Source organism: Podarcis melisellensis, assembly GCF_964234715.1.
Source record: "Podarcis melisellensis genome assembly, chromosome: 1".
Lineage (NCBI taxonomy): Eukaryota > Metazoa > Chordata > Lepidosauria > Squamata > Lacertidae > Podarcis > Podarcis melisellensis.
In genome coordinates this window covers 9,750,532-9,770,642 of record NC_138528.1, presented here as the reverse complement: position 1 = coordinate 9,770,642, position 20,111 = coordinate 9,750,532, and the positions used below count along the sequence as shown (strand labels likewise).

At 47.1% G+C, this 20,111-nt stretch overlaps 1 protein-coding gene and 1 long non-coding RNA gene across 2 annotated transcripts in view; one reads left to right on the top strand and one right to left on the bottom strand.

Annotated features, from left to right (window-relative positions):
- The window catches only part of KCNH5 (potassium voltage-gated channel subfamily H member 5), a 193,028-nt gene that overhangs the window by 70,180 nt on the left and 102,737 nt on the right, over nucleotides 1–20,111 (top strand). The gene's annotated exons all lie outside the window — the stretch shown is intronic.
- LOC309356824 lies at nucleotides 4,570–4,769 on the bottom strand. The gene is made up of 2 exons (XR_014162899.1): nucleotides 4,651–4,769; nucleotides 4,570–4,605 (listed from the first exon to the last, which is right to left on the bottom strand). It is a non-coding gene; the product is annotated as an uncharacterized lncRNA (long non-coding RNA).

The following is a 20,111-nucleotide window of genomic DNA, read 5'->3' as shown; positions in this document are numbered from 1 at the left end:
ACACATCTGGCCAATGGTTCCTTATTCCCTCCCTGGCAGGAAAAACAAAAGCCACTCTTGCAGGAGATGAGCTGATGTGGAGGCCCGCTTCAAACCCCTGAATACCAATTGCTGGGAATCACAAGTGAGGAGATCACTGTTGCACCCAGGTCCTAGAGTCATAGAATTATAGAGTTGGAAGGGATCCCAAGGGTCAACTAGTCCAACCCTTTGCAAGGCAGGAATCTCAGCTAAAGCATCAATGACAGTCCTGCTTTTAGGCTTCCCAGAGGTTGGCTACTGTGATGCTGGACTCGATGGGCCATTGACCCTAATCCCGCAGGGCTCTTCTTATGTTCAAAACTGCTGCCACTGCCCCCATCACAACTCCTTGTGAACATGTCGTCCTCCATTGCATGCCCTGTTTGATCTTCTGGAAAAGTTATTCTGGGCCTCCTGTGAATGGGGTTGGTGTCACGTGGAAGATGGAGCAAGGCTGTTTTTTGCTGCTCCAGAGGGAGGAACAGAACATATGAATGGTAAGAGCTGTTTGAAAATGAAATGGGCTACCTGGAAAGGTGGTGGGTCCTTCTTCCCTGGCCATCTGCCAGAGATTCTTCAGCTGTGATTTTCCTGCATCTCAGGAGGTTGGGCTAGGTGTCTCTTCCAACAATTCTACAATTCTATGAGATTGCATTCTTTATTGCATACCCTCCAACATTTCTCTGATGAAAATAGGTATGTCCTAAATTGTCTGGTGGTGGTGTGGTTGCTCAAGAGCAAACAGGCAAGACTCTTTTCCAGGCTTTATTACTAGTATAAGCTATTTACAGTGCAGAGCGTCGCAAGTCCATGTCTGCTCAGTCACTAGCAGAATCTGGGCATGGCCGGTCCTTGCACCGTCCCCAGCATAACAGTCGTGTGACCCCCATCCTTTTCCTCCTCTCTCTGCGCCCAAACCTACTGCTCAGAGTGGGCGCTGGCAAAGGGAGACTTGCCTCCCCTCCGCTTTGCTCAGGCTCAGTGTTGAGGCTCTCCCTAACATGTCCTGGTCCCTGCACCCCCTCCCCACTGGAGGAGAAGAAGAAGAAGAAGAGTTTGGATTTGATATCCCGCTTTATCACTACCCGAAGGAGTCTCAAAGCGGCTAACATTCTCCTTTCCCTTCCTCCCCCACAACAAACACTCTGTGAGGTGAGCGGGGCTGAGAGACTTCAGAGAAGTGTGACTAGCCCAAGCAGCTGCATGTGGAGGAGCAGGGAATCGAACCCGGTTCACCAGATTAGGAGTCCACCGCTCTTAACCACTACACCACACCGGCTCACTGGAGGTGGAGCTTTCCTCCTTGCCAGAGGAGGAACTGCTTCACAAGATCTTCGGAGGCTCCCTGTAACACAACTGCCCTTCCACCTCTCGCCTCTGAGCTTATGGCAATTCCCTGACATAAAGAATAACAATAACAATAACAATATTTATACCCTATCCATCTGACTGGGTTGCCACAGCCACTCTGGGCAGTTTACAGCACATATAAAAACAGAAGAAAACATTAAACATTTAAAAAAAACTTCCCTATACAGAGCTGCCTTCAGATGTCTTCCAAAGGTTGTATAGTTACCTATCTCCTTGGCTTGGGGGTCGTTTAACTCCATATCCCCCAACATTTCTCCCATGAAAATAAACTCTCCTAAGGAAAAGCAGGACATTCTGGGATCAAATCAGAAACTAGGAAAGCTTCTGTAAATCTGGGACTGTCCCTGGAAAATAGAGACACTTGGGAACATGATTTTGGTGGTTTTTTTTAAACAACCCTACAAACAGCCAAGCTTTGGGCCTGGCACTCAATTGCTGCCACCTGTTCCAAGAGAAATACGCCAGGTTTGCTCTTGGGTTCCATCTGCAGAAAATAAATCTGTGAAGCTTTTTTTCATCACATGGAAATAAACATGGTCCCCGGGACTCCTGCCTGCAGACTGAGGTGCTTTAAAGGTATCACTGGAGAAAGCACTGGCCAGAAAAAAAAAAACAGTTGGCAGCCGTATGGTTTGTCTCCTACACGCTCCCCAAATCCAGCTGCCTGAGGATGATTCACACCTTACACTTTTTGAAGGCTTCTTCAAAGTCCCTGCCACGAGGATTCTCACATTTTCACAGGCACCGGGGTGTTTGCAGCACTGCGGCAATCCCTAAATAAATGCAAGGAAAACATTTCTGTGTTATTGAGGACACCTCGGGCTATAAGCATTGCATTTTTAATCAGGCCCTCTCCGACTCTGAATATATAAACCCCAGAAGGGTTTATTTCGCTCCCCACCTCCCACCCCGCTTCATTTCTAAGAGCTTTAGAAGTGCCTTGAAGTTCGGTCTTCTTTTCATGGGGCTTCTCCCTTTCCAGATAAGGTAGCGCGCACGTGCGCGCGCGCGCACACACACACACACACTTAGGATTATGGTGGGATGTGGGTGACTTTCTGGAAACTCCAATGATTCTTCAACTATCCTACTGAAAGTGAAATTTATTGTCTGCCTGTTGCCCCCACCCTTTCCATCTCTCCCCCCCCCCCACCGTAGAATACAGAGCTTGGGGATACAAAATGCAAACAGGTTACACGAAGCCTTTCTCAACCTGTGGGTCCCCAGATGTTGTTGAACTACAACTCCCATCACCCCTAGCTAGCAATGAAGGGCCATTAGAATATTGTTCTATATACGATCCCAAAAACTGTTTGAGGCATTTTCTCTTCTCTCATATGTTATCCCCAAACCCCTTCCTTAAAGGGGGAGGGAGGGAGGTTTTTACACCAGCCAGAAGAACAAGGCTTTTTCTTGCTTAGATGTTACAGTGAAAATGGGCCTGTCTCTCTGGAATGTCCGGCTTAGGTAAGAGATAAAAGCAAGGTTGATTGTGTGCTATTGTAACCCAGACAGGGGTAGGCTGAAAAGGAGGAGGTGAACTGAAAAGGAGGAGGGTAACACAAGAAACAAGGCTATATCCTATTGCTATTAGTGTAAATCACATGTTTTACATGTGAACACGTGTCTATGCATTCTAAGGGGTATAAAAAGCTGGCACGCTCAGAATTGGGTTTGCAGATTGCGAGCTTATCGCTCTGTACCTTTGTTCTGCATACGCATTTCAAATAAACCCTGTTAATAACCTGCAAGGACGTTTTGCCGCTTTGAGTGAATCTGTGCTCCGGGGACCCAATACAGTGGTACCCTGCAAGACGAACGCCTCGGAAGACGAAAAACTCGCTAGACGAAGGAGTTTTTCGTTTTCTTAGCCGCTTCGCAAGACGCATTTCCCTATGGGCTTGCTTTGCAAAACGAAGCTTGCCCCGCAAGCTCCGGGGATAGCGGGGAAGCGCAGTGCGTCTTCCCCGCTGTCCCCGGACCTCTTTTGAAGCAAGGGGCGGCAGGGAGAAGATTGCTTCTCCCCGTTGCCAGCCCTGCAATCTCCGGGGACAGAGGGGAAGGCGAACGCGCCTTCCCCTCTCTCCCCGGACCCCTTTTGAACCAAGGGGTGGCAACGGGGAGAAGCGATTCTCCCCGCTGCCCCTTCCCTTGCTTTAAAACAGGCCCGGGGACAGAGGGGACGGCGCGCAGCGCTTCCCCTCTGTCCCCGGACGGTCTCCATAGGAACGCATTGATTGATTTTCAATGCATTCCTATAGGAAACCGTGCTTCGCAAGACGAAAAACTCGCAAGAAGAAAAAACTTGCGGAATGAATTAATTTCGTCTTGCGAGGCACCACTGTAGCAGATATGGAACAGGTCCAACAGCAAGGCCAGAGTTCAGGGATGATGGGAGTTGTAGTCCAACAACATCATAGCCCCCCAACATTCCTCTGATGAAAATAGGGACATTCCTGAATTGACCCTCCTTTTCCCCACATTTTTTGTTGTCCCCCACCCCCGCAGAACATTTCCAAAACCACTACATGAACAGGACATGCATCTCTCAAGAAGGCCAGGTATCAGAGTCCAAGGACACATTCTTCAGAGAAGGGTGTGGCTTGTGGAGGGGGCATGGTCTCAGGAGAGCCCTGAGGTCCAGAGAGAGGGGCTTGGGGGGGTCTGTTCAGCGTCTGGGCCTGGGATTCCCGCTCCTTGCTCTTTACAGCCATACCTCGGGTTACAGACGCTTCAGGCTGCGTTTTTTTTGGGTTACGGACCCGCCGAAACCCGGAAGTACCGGAACAGGTTACTTCCGGGTTTCGGCGGCCATGCATGCGCAGAAGCGCTAAATCATGCATTGCGCATGTGCTGAAGCGCCAAATTGCAACCTGTGCATGTGCTGTGGGTTGTGAATGCTGCAGGTTGCGAACGTGCCTCCCGCACAGATCACGTTTGCAACCCGAGCGTCCACTGAATTTATGTTATGTATTCAGTGATCTGTGCTTGCTTGAGCTTGAGTCTGGACTAAGAATTCTGAGCCCCTGTGTTCTGATTCAAGACATGATATCCAACTACAGTGGTGCCCCGCAAGACGAATGCCTCGCAAAACGAAAAACGGCAAGACGAAAGGGTTTTTCGTTTTTTGCGTCGCTTCGCGAGATGATTTTCCCTATGGGCTTGCTTCGCAAGACGCTTAAAGCCGCTAAGCCATTAATAGCCGCTAAGCCGCTAAGCCGTTAATAGCTGCTAAGCCGCTAAGCCGTCAATAGCCACTAAGCCGCTAATAGCCGCTAAGCCGCTAAGCTGCTAATAGCCGTGCTTCGCAAGACGAAAAAACTGCAAGACGAAGAGACTCGCGGAATGGATTAATTTCGTCTTGCGAGGCACCACTGTACAGAACATTTCTGAAGCTGAGGCTCCAATACTTTGGCCACCGCATGAGAAGAGAAATCTCCCTGGAAAAGACCCTGATGTTGGGAAAGATGGAGGGCACAAGGAGAAGGGGACGACAGAGGACGAGATGGTTGGACAGTGTTCTCGAAGCTACCAGCATGAGTTTGACCAAACTGCGGAAGGCAGTGGAAGACAGAAGTACCTGGCGTGCTCTGGTTCGTGGGGTCTCAAAGAGTCGGACACAACTAAATGACTAAACAACAGCAACAACATGGAAGTAGATTGAGCACAAAGCTCTTCTGGTTCCTCAAACAAGAATTCAGTGGATGTTCGCTCCATGTCCCTAATCCTATAGCAAGGTACCGTTCTTTGGAACCAGAAGTTGTTACGCAGCACTTTCTCTCCGTCTCCTTCCCACGTAGGCAGGAGTCGGACACTTCACTGCCTTTGCAGGCATTTGACTACTTCAGAAAACCTGAAACCACTCTGCAATTTGGCACAAGCCCCCAGGACTGGCACCTGTCCAGGGGAGGCCCAGGACTGGAGCAGGAGTAGACTTCCAAGCCATGGTTGAAATGCAATGTCAGGAGGAAGCCTGTACTGTGACAGATAAGTCCTGTCTTGCATTGTCCCTGGCTCTGAGTCAGGCTATCGCACCTCTCCCTTAAGTAAGTACAACATTGACACAGAAACGTGTATGGCTGAATAATCCTCCTGCCCTTGCAAAGCCTGACAAAGGCCAGGAGGCTGGGCATGAGGAATTTGCAGGAATTAGTTGCGGGGAAGCTTCCAAAATCCTTCCTTTCCATGTTTCTCCCCAGATCTTGGAGTTCTGAATAATCTAGAATTAATTATCTGAAATTAAGTTTGCAGTGGAACCCTGAGATGCACTATGAATGCCCCACTTTGCCTTTCCAAATGTTGTGTGGGGCAGCTTCATGCACAGTTTTGTCATGAACTTTCAGTTCCTTCGTGTCTCTCCTTCCACTAAATTACTGATGTGCATGCTAAATCATGCCCCCCCCCCAAAGCAATCTTGGTGTGACAGCATAAATAAGCAATATTAGGGTCATTGCATTTCTGATCATTTGTCTCTTGCTTAACTAACACTCACATGTGCATTAAGATTTCTTTTTGGAAGTGTTCCCTCACTGTAGATATGAATAGTAGTAATGGTTGCTCGAGCTTAGTTTTGTGGACCCTCCAAGTATCCCTATTTTCCAGGGTCAGTCCCAGATTTACAGAAGCCAACCTGGTTTCTGATTTTATCCCAGGATGTTCCATTTTCCCTTAAAAAGGTAAAGGGTAAAGGCACCCCGACCGTTAAGTCCCATCGCAATCGACCCTGGGGTTGTGGTGCTCATCTCGTTTTACTGGCTGAGGGTCATGTGGCCAGCATGACTAAGCATAACCAGAGCAGCGCACGGAAACGCCGTTTACCTTCCCGCCAGAGTGGTACCTATTTATCTACTTGCACTATGATGTGCTTTCAAACTGCTAGATTGGCAGGAGCAGGGACCGAGCAATGGGAGCTCACCCTGTTGTGGGGATTCAAACTGCCGACCTTCTGATCAGCAAGTCCTAGGCTCTGGGGTTTAACCCACAGCACCACCCGGGTTTACCATAGTTAAAAGCAGAAGTTGGCAAATGTGTCTTCTTTTTTGCTCTTCAAAATATGGCAACCCTAATCAGTCTCCACCTCTTCAGAGTTTCCGACAGGGAGATGTTGAAGACTGGACCTGGGGCCATTTGCATGCAAATCATAGGTGCTACCACTGATCTATAGCCCCTCCCTGAAAATAGCATGTAACTGCATGTGCTACTATTCCAGAACTGACCATGCTGTATCTTTATTTGACCACTTGCTGACACCTAACAAACTCATCTGTTCCCCCCAGATTATTTCCCTATCATAAATACGAGGCAGGGATTATGTTTCCATTTGGTAGCTGTTACAAGCAGTCCCCGCACAATAAAATTAATACGCAGGCTGGGCCTTGTTTTAGGGGCAGCTCTGAAAATGATGAGACCTCGCCACCCGAAGAGCATCATTATCTAGCGTGGCTGTCCTTGATTTGTATCTGCCATTGTCTCGGGGGCAGGTTTTTCATTATTAAAATGTTTCTGGCATTTTCAAGTGTAGAACTGCCTTTGTGCAAGCTCCTATTTTTTTCGGTCTTGCAAGGTTCCTGTAATGAAGTGGATTTGTGGGGAGATGAGATGGAGGAGGAGGAGGAGAGGGGAGAAACAAAGAGGGAATGGGAACCCTATTTAGCTGTGACTGTACCAGAATACAGAAAAGAACCCTGGGTTGTACAAACTGTGGTTTTTAAATCAATGGGAGCATACAGATAAGGGAGACCTTGAGGTGATGTGTCTGCCGATTTGCATTTTATGCAGATAAGCACCTGAAACTTATAGTAGCTGGTAATTCCTATTATACCTGTCTCATCATCTCGTCGTAAGCCAGGCTTTCTTTTAATTAATCCAGCTAGACTACGGAGCTCCCTATGTGTTAGATTAGGGGGATAAACAAATCCAAAGGGGGGGGAGCAGCAGAGATATTAGTCAAAATTGCTGCAGATGCTTAATTTGCAATCCTAGCATTTTGCTAATTCAAATGGGCAATTAATTGTTTTGCTGGGAGCGAGCCAGTGGCTGGGCTCTTCAGTCAGACTGGCACAAACGCCTTTTGCAGATTTTGTATTCATGGACTGCACATTGCTGGGAATTGAATTGCTGGATACCTAATCTCTGGGCATCAGTTTTTCCTCATGCAAAATGCCTTATGATTGTTGCTGCTGTTTTACATTTACATACCTCCATCCAAAGATCACAGGGCACTTTGCAACATAAACATACAAAATAAAAACACCAAATGCATGATATAATAACAACAAAACCCCCAGAACCAATAACTCTGCTCTCACAACCATTCAAAAGGCCATAGATGGTTTATTCAGCCAAAGGCCTGTTGGAAGAGGAGGAACGTTTTTTGCCCAATGCCTAACCATATGTAATGAGCCAGGTGAGCCTCCTTGGGGAGAGCAGTCCACAAAAGGGGGGCCAACACAGGAAGGCCCTGTTCTCGTGTTGCAGCCCTCCAGACTTCTCATGGAGGAGGCACATGAAGGAGGGCCTCAGATAATGATCTCAGGTTCCGGGTAGATTCATATGGAGAGAGGCGGTCCTTGATGTATTGTGGTCCTGAGCTGTTTAAGGCTTTATAGGTCAAAACCAGAACTTTGAACTGGGCCTGAAAACGAACTGGCAGCTGGTGCAGTCAGGCTAGGATTGCTGCCATATGCTTAAAACACACTGCCCCAGGGAGCAACCTTGTGGATGAAGGATAACAACAACAACAACAACAACAGTCCAGTCATGGCTGACTCTGGGGTTGCAGCGCTCATCTCGCTTTACTGGCCAAGGGAGCCGGCGTACAGCTTCCGGGTCATGTGGCCAGCATGACTAAGCCACTTCTGGCGAACCAGAGCAGCGCATGGAAACACAGTTTATCTTCCCACCTGAGTGGTACCTATTTATCTACTTGCACTTGGGTGCTTTCAAACTACTAGGTGGGCAGGAGCAGGGACCGAGCAACGGGAGCTCACCCCGTCGCAGGGATTTGAACCGCTGACCTTCTGATTGGCAGCTTTTGCTGATGGTTTTCTTTGCACCTCCTGCATGCGGCTTTGTTTTCAGTCCAACTTGATCTTGTTCGTGTATTCACCGTAACAAAAAAATAAGCTGACAAGAGAGCTTTGGGCACAGCAGTTTGTGTGCACACAGTCCCTGATCACACTTGTGGGCTTTATTCTTTTAATAGCAAAGCAGTGACAGATTCGTAAGAAATGACCAGAATAGGACCGGGACGGCATGTTGCAGAGTGAAAACTCTGGGGAGGAACTATGGTAATTCACACACTGTGCATGAGCAGCAGAGGGGGCTAGCTGTGCTTTAAAAAACAAGCCAAGATACTTGCCCCTCCACCCAACCTCCTTTTCCATGGGGAAGGGTTGTAGCTTAGTGGTAGAGCATCTGCTTTGAGTGCAGAAGGGCTTAGGTTTCAATCCTTGACACCTCCGGGTAGGAATTGGAACATCCTGTGCCTGAAATCGGGATGCGGGTGGCACTGTGGGTTAAACCACAGAGCCTAGGACTTGCCGATCAGAAGTTCGGTGGTTCGAATCCCCTCGACGGGGTGAGCTCCCGTTGGTCGGTCCCTGCTCCTGCCAACCTAGCAGTTCGAAAGCACGTCAAAGTGCAAGTAGATAAATAGGTAGCACTCTGGCGGGAAGGTAAAGAACATTTCCGTGTGCTGCTCTGGTTCGCCAGAAGCAGCTTAATCATGCTGGCCACATGACCCAGAAGCTGTACGCCGGCTCCCTCGGCCAATAAAGCGAGATGAGCGCCGCAACCCCAGAGTCGGTCACGACTGGACCTAATGGTCAGGGGTCCCTTTATCCTTTACCTTTTATGCCTGAAATCATGGACAATTCCTGCCAGTCAGAGTGGAAAGCATTGAGCTAGAGGGACCAGTGATCTGACTTGGTACAAAGCAGCTTCTGATGTTCCTATGTTCTGCTGCAGAAGCAAAATGAAGGGCTTATTTGCTGTTGGGTTTTGATTAGATGCCAGGAGAGGATACATTTATTAGATATTATCCTTCCTCACCTTTGTGAGCTCAGCAGAGTGCCATCCCTTTGCAGCTTAAAAGAGAGAGCCAGTGTGGTGGTCTGGTGGTTAAGAGCTGTAATCTGGTGAACCGGGTTCGCTTCCCTGCTCCTCTACATACAGCGGCTGGGTGACCTTGGGCCAGTCATACTTCTCTGAAGTCTCTCAGCCTCACTCACCTCACAGAGTATTTGTTGTGGGGGAGGAAGGGAAAGGAAATTGTTAGCTGCTTTGAGACTCCTTAAAGGTAAAGGTAAAGGGACCTCTGACCATTAGGTCCAGTTGTGGCCAACTCTGGGGTTGCGGTGCTCATCTCACTTTACTGGCCGAGGGGGCCAGCATTTGTCCACAGTTTTTCTGGGTCATGTGGCCAGCATGACTAAGCCGCTTCTGGTGAACCAGTGCAGCGCACGAAAACGCCGTTTACCTTCCTGCCAGAGCGGTGCCTATTTATCTACTTGCACTTTGACGTGCTTTCGAACTGCTAGGTTGGCAGGAGCAGGGACCGAGCAACGGGAGCTCACCCCGTGGTGTGGATTCGAACCACCAGCCTTCTTATTGGCAAGCCCTAGGCTCTGTGGTTTAACCCACAGCACCACCTGCATCCCATAAAATGGGATATCAAATCCAAACTCTTCTTCTTCTTAAAAGGGAAGCTTAGGCGAGTTTTAGTCTTTTAGTGTTAGAAATCCAGGATGCTTTGAGGCAAACTGGATTTTCTCCCCCTTAAAATTATAATCACACCAAGTCTTGTAAAAGGAAAAAATCATATTTGCTCACTCCATTTCGGAGAATAACAGATAAAGCAGCCAGACTTAAAATGCTAATTGAGTTACTAAGGTTAACTTAAAAATGGAGTCTGAGCTTGAGCTTCGAGCTACAGATGTTTTCACATTGCAGGCATGGTGAAAAAGAGAGAGTGCGTCCAGGCAGGGAGGAACATATATATAGCTATGCCCTCTTCCTGTCAGGGCACCATAGGGAAGTGTTCTCACAAAGTTCCCTCTAGCAAGCTTACAGGAAAGCTCTGTGAGTCTCAGCCCGTTCATGTGGCTATCTGGCAAAACATGAATTGTTAGTTTGGCTGCCATGAATACCCCACACTCACTGCCTCAAGCACAAGGGCCTCATGAGAACCTACAGGCCTCTCCATCTGGGCCTGGGGAGCCTTCCCAGGCCATGCCATGCCACTGCTTATCTATTGTTTTTAGATTGGAATAAAGGACGGGATAGAAAGTTAACAAATAGATGATGATGATGATGACGATCATTTTCAATCTATTAGCTGCTTCCCTCATAAGGCATCTCCAAGCAGCTCTCAACATTTTAGAAGTATAAAGCGTGACATAAAATCAGGTAAAAAAAAGAACCATGGGCTCCAATAAAAGCCATACAGTGAGCTATCAAAGAAACCCCATAAAACAGCAGCAACAAAAATTGAATTTCTTGATTTCAATAAGAGGACAAGAACAGATTGTACTGTAACCGCAGGTAGGCCAGTAAAAATGATGTCCCTCTGCTACAGTAACCTCATTCCAGCTTCAGCTCCTGCAGGTGCTCACCACATAGATGTGGGCATTTGACGGGGGTTTTGTTACGATTCTTGGCACTTCCATTCCCACTTGCCTGTTGGCTGCAGGGGACTTCTTGAAACAAATCAAGAAGAGCAATTTATATAGAAGGTTCCAGGTTCAATCCCTGGCATCTCAAGGGTAGGGTCCCTGGGAGAGAACACCTCCTGAAGCCCAGGTGAGCTTCTGCTAGTCAGGGTAGACAATATTGAGTTAGATTCAGATAGGTAGCCATGTTGGTCTGACGCAGTTGAAATAAATTAATAAATTTAAAAATTGTCCAATAGCACCTTAGAGACCAACTAAGTTTGTTCTGGATATAAGCTTTCGTGTGCATATTATCTGAAGAAGTGTGCATGTGCGCGACAGCTTATACCCAGAACAAACTTAGTTGGTCTCTAAGGTGCTACTGGACAATATTGAACTAGATTAGTGTCTCCCAAACTTGGGTCTCCAGCTGGTTTTGGACTACAACTCCCATGATCCCCAGCTGGCAAGACCAGTTGTCAAGGATGATGGGTATTGTAGTTGGAAAACAGCTGGAGACCCAAGTTTGGGAAACACTGAGCTAGATAGACCAATGAATCTGACTCAGTATGAGGCAGTTTCCTGTGTTCCCTAGGCCTAGAATGCCCATGGTTTGCCATGGAGAGATAATACACAGCAGCATTTCACTAGTTATGTGGATGTTGGGTCTTGCTTACACAAGCCATAGATCGTATGCTCACCCTTTTCTTGGACCGTATCCTTTCAGATTGCTGTTGGGAGGATTGCTTGCTTGCATGCCCTAGCACTGAAAACTCCTTACGCACAGAAAAATAGCGTGACAGAGGGAAGTCCGAGCTATGAGTTGCCTCTAACTATTCCCTACTCGGACTGGTCTCATTGAGATCAATGGGGATGACTGACTTGTCCATTAGTCAGGATAGAAGTTAGTTGGAGACAACTCTGGCCTTTCATGTGTGGGGTTTTTTGTGTTTTAGAAAGGTAAGATCCATTTCCCCACCTGCAACTGAAAGTGGTACAATCCAGGCTCAGTTTCACCCTCTGGTGCTGTCAACCCCACAGCTACAAAATATAGGTTATGCAGAAGTTTAGTTTTGCAAGGTGGCAGATAATTCTGAGATCATTTGCAGTTGCGTCCGCTGATTCGGAGACCTAATATTTTGTAGGCTCCCGACGATTCAGTTCAGTGTTAATTTTTTGCTCTTCATCCTTTGCAAACTGCCGTCTGCTGAACTGTCTCTCTCTCTCTGTTTGTGTGTGGATTAAGCCCTGAAGCTGGTTAGTGCATATGGTACAGTTCTAGTCAGGGTCACACGCCAATAATGATTAAAAGCAATGCTGAGCATGCCCAGTGGCGTCTGTGGCAGGACATCATACAGCCTTCCTCAGCTGGTGCCTCTTAACTCTCCAGTCGCCTGCACGCCCCCGAGTTAAGGGCAAAAGTTTCCCACCTCCAAAAGCTCAGTGGGCAGAGAGGAATTGGCCGTCCCTCGTGGAAGATGAACAGTTGTGTGTTTATAGTGCTGCTAGGCTGGATTTTCATAATGCAGAATTAGAGGGGATTTTTGCCTTCCCTCTGCACGCATTAGTCTGGCTTTCCAAGCAAAATAAAGTATTTTCTTCTCTCGGGTGTCTCTCTGCCTCTCTGTGTTTTATATGTCAGGGATCATGACAGCCATTGGTTGTTCACGATGCATTAAAAGAGTACTTTATGGGGATTAGAATTTATGGGGATATGTGACGTTCCAATCGTCCCTCCAGCACAGTCTGTTTTTACTGTCTGCTTGAAATGGGATTGAGGTTTTATGTTTCCAGAGTGCAGGGTGAGGCTGCGGGTTGGGGGGAAAGGGCAGCGATGGGGAAAGCGGCAGAAATGAGGAGCTAGTGCAGGCTTCCCCAACCTGGAGCACTCCAGATGTTGTTGGACTACAACTCCCATCATCCCTGACCACAGGTCATGCTGGGTGGGGCTTATGGAAGCAGCAGTCCCTCTAGAGCAGCTGGAGGGGAGCCGGTTGGGAAGGCTAATCCCGATGGTTGGAGCAATTCCATGATTAATAGCCAAATTTAAATGCCTGACAGTTATCCTCTTGATAGTTCACATAAGTTAAGCTCGCACTACAGCAGAAAAACGGGTCCTTTCCAAAGAGGTTATCTGAGATTCGTGCAGAGAGAGTGGGGCAGAATTAAAAGCCATATTTCCTAATACAGGGGCCAGGAACCTTTTACAGACGTCATCATCATCATCAACAACAACACCATCATCATTATTCCCCACTTTCCCTCCTCATAGGACTCAAGGAAGCATGCAGCTAAAAAAATAAGAGCCACTAAAAGAATACTGTTATATACTGAGCTTGGATCCTAGAACAATAGGCAGGTAGGATCCTAGAAGGCAGCAACCTGATTGGTCTGCAGGAGTCGCCCAATCCGGCTACAGGAGGAAGTGAATCAGCAACCTGATTGGCCTTGCAGGAACAGTCCAATCAGGCTCCAGGAGGGGAGTTGAATCAGCCATTCACACAGGATCCATTGTGTAAATAATGTATATATAGCCAGAGGTTTTGGTGAAAAGCACTCACTCACTGTTACCATGAGCTGAAATAAAGAGCATGAAATCAACACTGAACTCCGGGTTTATTTCACATACGATTATAATTATTATAATTATTTGCAGAATACTTAAAAGCTCAGTGTAAGTACGTCAAAACGCAAATAGTATTTGAGAAGGAACAGCAGTGGGGGTGAACTTTTCTGCTTTGCTTTTATGGTAATGTGAAGGTACAGAGCAACTATAATATGCAGCATAAATTGAAATTATGGGGGAACCAGGGAGGGAGGGAAAGTCATAGGTGGAGTGATTGATTGTTAAACTTGAAATGTTGTTGAATTGTTTACTTGTTTTAAAAAATATATTAATTTTTTTTAAATTAAACATTGATAGAATCAAAATCATGCACATATATAAAGTATATTAAAAACAAGGACCACATGTCCCTTCCGGGCAGCCTTCTGAAGCCCACATACCAATGATGTTGGGTGGAGGGCAGAGACACAAGTGGGTAAATGCACATTTCTACCTTTGTACCGTAGCTCTATGTAAGAAAATAAGGTGTCCCTGCAGGATCAGGCCCTTGCCCCATGTAATCCAGCCAACTGTTCTCAGTGGCCTCTAGGAAACCCACCGACAGCACCTGACAACAGGAGCACCCAGCAAGTGGAATTTGTCCCTCGTTTGCCCCCAGGGCTTGGATGGGAACCTTAGATGCAACAGGGGGCAGTGTGGTGGGGTGCTTAGACTGCCAGGCTAAGTCTGGCAGCACCTCCTATTGCCCATGGAAAATGTCCGTAAATATCCCCTTCAAAATCCACAATGCGCAAGAGACTGTCTCCTCTTCAGGATCAGCCTTGCAGTCAATTAGTTTCTCATATGTTGAACGCCACCCTTTCAACATGCTCACACTTCATTGGACAACAGGACGAGACATGCTGACACTCTTATTCTGACCAGAAGAGAGAGGCAAAAGAGCTTATCTCTGAGCAAGTACAGCAAAAGCTGATCTCTCCACAACTACTGATGGACAGGGAGGATGCGGGTAGCACTGTGGTCTAAACCACTGAGCCTCTTGGGCTTGCTGATCGGAAGGTCGGGGGTTCGAATCCCCGCGATGGGGTGAGTGCCCATTGCTTAGTCCCAGCTCCTGCCAACTTAGCAGTTCGAAAGCACACCAGTGCAAGTAGATAAATAGGTACCACTGCGGCAGGAAGGTAAATGGAGTTTCCATGCACTCTGGTTTGCATCATGGTGTTCCGTTGTACCGGTAGTGGTTTAGTCCTGCTGGCCACATGACCTGGAAAGCTGTCTGTTGACAAACGCCAGCTCCCTTGGCCTGAAAGCATGATGAGCGCCGCAACCCCGTAGTCGTCTTTGACTGGACGTAACCGTCCAGGGGTCCTTTATCTTTACCTTTACTTTTACCTATCATGCCCACACCATTTTGTGACCCTGCCTCTCTTTCTGCTCTTTTAGATGTGGAAGCCATTTTGTGTTAAGTCACCCCCCAAAGCAGCCAAAATCCCAAACGCGGCCGCTGGCTTTAAAAGGTTGGCAGCTGCTGATCTAATGAACAGAATATGAAGTGCAATGTTGATTGAACACACACATACAGACAGGAGCAGGAATGGAAAGCAAGTAAAGAATATCATCAAAAAATGTCTTTCCCACAGCTGGCAAAAGTTACCTGCTTATTGATAGTTACAGATAGGTAGCCGTGTTGGTCTGCCATAGTCAAAACAAAAAAAATTCCTTCCAGTAGCACCTTAAAGACCAACTAAGTTAGTTCTTGGTATATGCTTTCGTGTGCATGCACACGAAAGCTCATACCAAGAACTAACTTAGTTGGTCTTTAAGGTGCTACTGGAAGGAATTTTTTTTGTTCTGCTTATTGATACACACACACACAAAAGTACTATGCTCCTTTTTATAGTTCTGCACTACTGCATTAATGCCACTCTTCTTGTTGGACAGGGGGAGATAATGGATCACTGAGGAGCTATTTATCTTTGCCTCACGCTCCGTTATAAGAGAATTGCAATAGCAGCACAGAGAGTGGTTTTATATGCACTATCCAAAGATTTTCATAGAAGCCCGGGGCCAGTCAGCCCACTCGCTGCCAATCACCATGAGATCCAGGAAGTTGCACTCCTTGTATCATTGATCAGCAGTACCAGGAATTGATGAGGCAGGCATATTTTCTTTCTTGCCAAAAGTGGTTTGTTTGGTTTTTTTACAGTGGTACCTCAGGTTAAGTACTTAATTCGTTCCGGAGGTCTGTACTTAACCTGAAACTGTTCTTAACCTGAAACACCACTTTAGCTAATGGGGCCTCCTGCTGATACTGCACCGCCGGAGCAAGATTTCTGTTCTCATCCTGAAGCAAAGTTCTTAACCTGAAGCACTATTTCTGGGTTAGCGGAGTCTGTAACCTGAAGCGTATGTAACCTGAAGCGTATGTAACCTGAGGTACCACTGTACTTTGAAGATGCTCCCCCCCCCCGGTCCGGCCAGCATCTCACATTGGCATGATGCAAGCTAGGGCAAGAGTTGAATGCTATTCGCTTGGACCTGTCTTGCATTCTCTTAATGATGACCAGATTTTTCAGTCTTAAGAGAGCAGCCTGCACATTCATTGAACCCCATGAAGTTGGCTCATGCTGGTGGCCACAGTGATTCATGGTAGGCAATAGTGTCCTCTTTGTAACCTTCAGGATGAGGAAGGGGCAGGGCAAGGTGGGGATGAGGTCAGGCAAAATCTGGCTTGGCGATGGTCCTGCAGGTATGTTCAGCACATTTCAGAGGATGCCACTAGCCTCCCCCCTCCCCCCTACACACATGGCAGGCACACAGGAAGCCAGCAGAGCAGGAAAAAGGGGTTGCTGACACCCTAGCCTTTTAAAAATAAATTAATAATTAAGGGTGTTTCACCACAGGTGAGCATTCTAGTGTGTGTTACAGGACATGGTTGGTGCTGTGGTCTAAACCATTGAGCCTCTTGGGCTTGGCAGTCGGAAGGTCAGCAGTTCAAATCCCTGTGACTGAATGAGCTCCCATTGCTCTGTCCCAGCTCCTGCCAACTTAGCAGTTTGAAAGCACACCAGTGCAAGTAAATAAATAGGTACCGCTGTGGCGGGAAGGTAAACGGCGTTTCTGTGCACTCTGGTTTTTGTCACGGTGTCCCGTTGTGCCAGAAGAGGTTTAATCATGCTGTCCACATGACCCGGAAAGCTGTCTGCGGACAAACGCCAGCTCCCTCGGCCTGAAAGCTAGATGAGCGCCACAACCCCATAGTCACCTTTGACTGGACTTAATCGTCCAGGAGTCCTTTACCTTTACCTTAGGTGTGTGACACATACACCCTGCCCCCAAGCTCTCATGGGCAATCTGAACTAGCTCAGGGTGGGAAGAGCCCTCTATCCAATGCCCACTAACCAAATTCGCATTTTTTTTTAAATAAAAAGACATACTTGTTTAAAACCTATAAAACTTAAAAAAAACTAAAACAGATTTAAATTACCCAGAAGGCTTTCCTGCAAAGGTCCAGTTAAAATTTGACATATATGTCCTCGTCTGTAAGCAATTACCATCACCAGAAGATCATGGTGCGCAAGCCAACATCAGGCTGAAGTGCAGTCAGGACCCTGGACAGGGGACAAGGGGGCTGATAGGCCTGCAGAAGCAAAAGGTTCAGCACCATGGACAGCAATGCTGCAACTAAGAGCAGGGAGAACAAATTGTTTCAGCACTAAGTTGGTGCAACTGCTAGAGATTTATTAGCAGGGGAGGGGAATCTTTTGCTCTCCAGATGTTACAGAACTACAACTTCCATCACTTCTAATCATTGGCCTTGCAGGGACCTGGAGTTCAGGGCCCACGGTACAGATTCTGGTGTGGCTGAGTCTGTTGAGGATGGTCTCTCCCTTTGAGCTACTATTGCTTGGAGACTCTGAGGACTCAGGATCTAAGGCAGGTATGGGGAGCATTTGGCTCTCCAGATATTGCTGAACTACAACTCCAATCATACCTAATGAGCCAGTGTGGTGTAGTGGTTAAGAGCGGTAGACTCGTAATCTGGGGAACCGAATCACTGATGATGAGATTTAAAGGAGAAGAAAATGAAGAGATCTTGGAACTTGTTGAGAACAAAGGTGAGGACTGTCGCTTTTGGGCAACAGTGTACTTCTTTGGAGTATTATGGGATGGAAGTGCTGAGCTGGGGAGGAGGAAGGGCAGAGTTAACCTTGAGATACCAGCTCTGTACCGATCAACAACCGTATTAGTACTGTAGGCGCCCAGAATGGATTGTAACTGGAGATAATACTTAACGCAGTAATATTAGAAGATAAGGTCGCATCAGCAATGGCGAGTGGGAAGTCATTTAATCAAAATTGTAATAGTTTGTGAAGATTGGGTTGAAATTTGGAAAATAAAAAATAAATAATTGGCAAAAAAAGAAGAAAATCGTTCTGCAATCTATTTTTTTTATCGCTTTTTTTCTTTATGAAAGGCTCCCCTTTCTCCTCCTGTCATCTCCTGTCCTGTCAGTCAGCCACTTCCTTTGACATCCAACTATGTGTCCTGTGCAAGAAAAAAAAAATCAGGAAATTTCTTCTTGACAATTTATTGTAAATCGATGATGACTGCGACCAGCTTGAATTTCTGCGGTTGCCCTTCTTTGTGCAGTAACCACCCCCCTCGTTCCTGCAGCGCAAAGAGACTCTGTTCAGCCTTTCACACAGCAGTGGAAGAAGCAATTTTATATATATATATATATATATATATATATATATATATATATATATATATTCCATTAGAGTCCTGCAGGAGTTGCACACGCAAATTGGTATGTCCTGTTCAGCTTTAATAAAGTTACCAATATTTGGTTTTGGAATCCCAGGGCACACAGGACGCACCGTCAAGCAATTACTTCTTGATTGCTTTTAGCAGTAGTCATCTCTCCCCCCTGCTTCTCCCTCCCCCTGCCCAGTATTTGCTCGATAAGCCAAAGGGATGTAGTTGCAGGTCAAATGTTGGCAGGGAGCCCAGTTTTAAACAGCGGGGGTCCTTTTTCCTGCTCTTGAAGGTCTCCTTCCCCTTCTTTCCCAATAATTCAATAATGGATAGCTTGCCCACTGTGGGCTAAATTCAGCAAATGTGACTTTTTAAAAAGTGTTTTGAGGTGTTTTAAGTGTTTTTAAATATCTATTTTTGCTTTTAATGGGTTTGTTTTACTGCTTTGTTGTTGTTTTCTTGGCTGCCCCCTGTTCCTTTGCAAAGAAGGGTGAGGCAGTAATCACATTCATTAATGACAGTAAGGTAAGAACATAAGAAGATCCTCAAATCCTCTTTTAAAGTCATCCAAGTGGGAAGCTCCATAGTTTAATTTTTGCTGCGTGAGGAAGTATTTTTGTTAAGTTGTGGGTGAACATATGCGCGTAGTGGTTGCAGAGCTTCTCTTGAATCATGTCCCATGGTGTTGCCTGGACTGATTCAGGCGCAACCAATGCTCGGGCCATCTCAAACACCTTGAACACCTCAGGCCCACAGAGGCTGAGGAACAGGCCCCGCTTACGCTCCTGTGATACTTCCATCAGCTCGTTGGCTTGGAGGTAGCAGTCAAACTGAGCGAGGTAGGAGTCCCATGATTCAGAGGCTGGCGCCAACGGCGGTAGAGGCACAAGTGAAGCCATGGTTCTGATGCCGATGTGGGGTGATGAATGGAACACAGTGCTCTAACCAGAACAGTCAGCTCTGAATTGGTTCTGTTCAGTGATTTCGCTTGGTGTTTCAGCTCAGTGATTCAGCTTTGCTCAGAGGGTGGCTGCATCTGGCTGTGCTCTGTTGTCCATCAATCCCACCTTCGTCGCCAGTGTTATGTTGTGGGTGAACATATCAGACGACACAGCGATTCTTCAAACAGCTCTTGTTTATTCACAGGCCAGAACAGAACTGAACTGAAGGGTTCAGTCAGCCTGCTTATATAGAGCTCCAGTACAACGTTACTGTAACAACTTTCTAAAACTATCCAATCACTGAATGTCACTTTTGATCCCTTATTTGCATACCTATCTACAGTATCCCCCTGCTGGCCCAGGGTGAGAACTTCAGTACATAACAATTTTCTGTTATCTGTCTTGAATCTTCCAGCATTCAATTTGTTGAATGTTTGCAGGTTCTAGTATTATGAGAAAGGGAGAAAAAAATTCTCTATTCACTTTTCCCATGCCCAGAGGCAGAGCTAACTGCTCCGGCACCCAGAGCGGTGTGCACTTGGGGGGTGGGGCTAACCGCCCGCGGGGGAGGGGCTAGCCACCTGCAGGGGTGAGGCTAGCATCCAGGAGGTAGGGCAAGCATCCCGGGAGTGCGCGCCCCCCATTGTGAACAAGTCGGGGGTGCACAGCCACCCACCATGAGCGCAGTGATGTCACCCCCCTCAGAGATGGCACCTGGGGTGGACCGCATCCACCTTTCTCCACCTCTGCCCATGCCCATGTTGTAGCCTTATTAGACTTTACCAATTGGTGGGGTCTTCG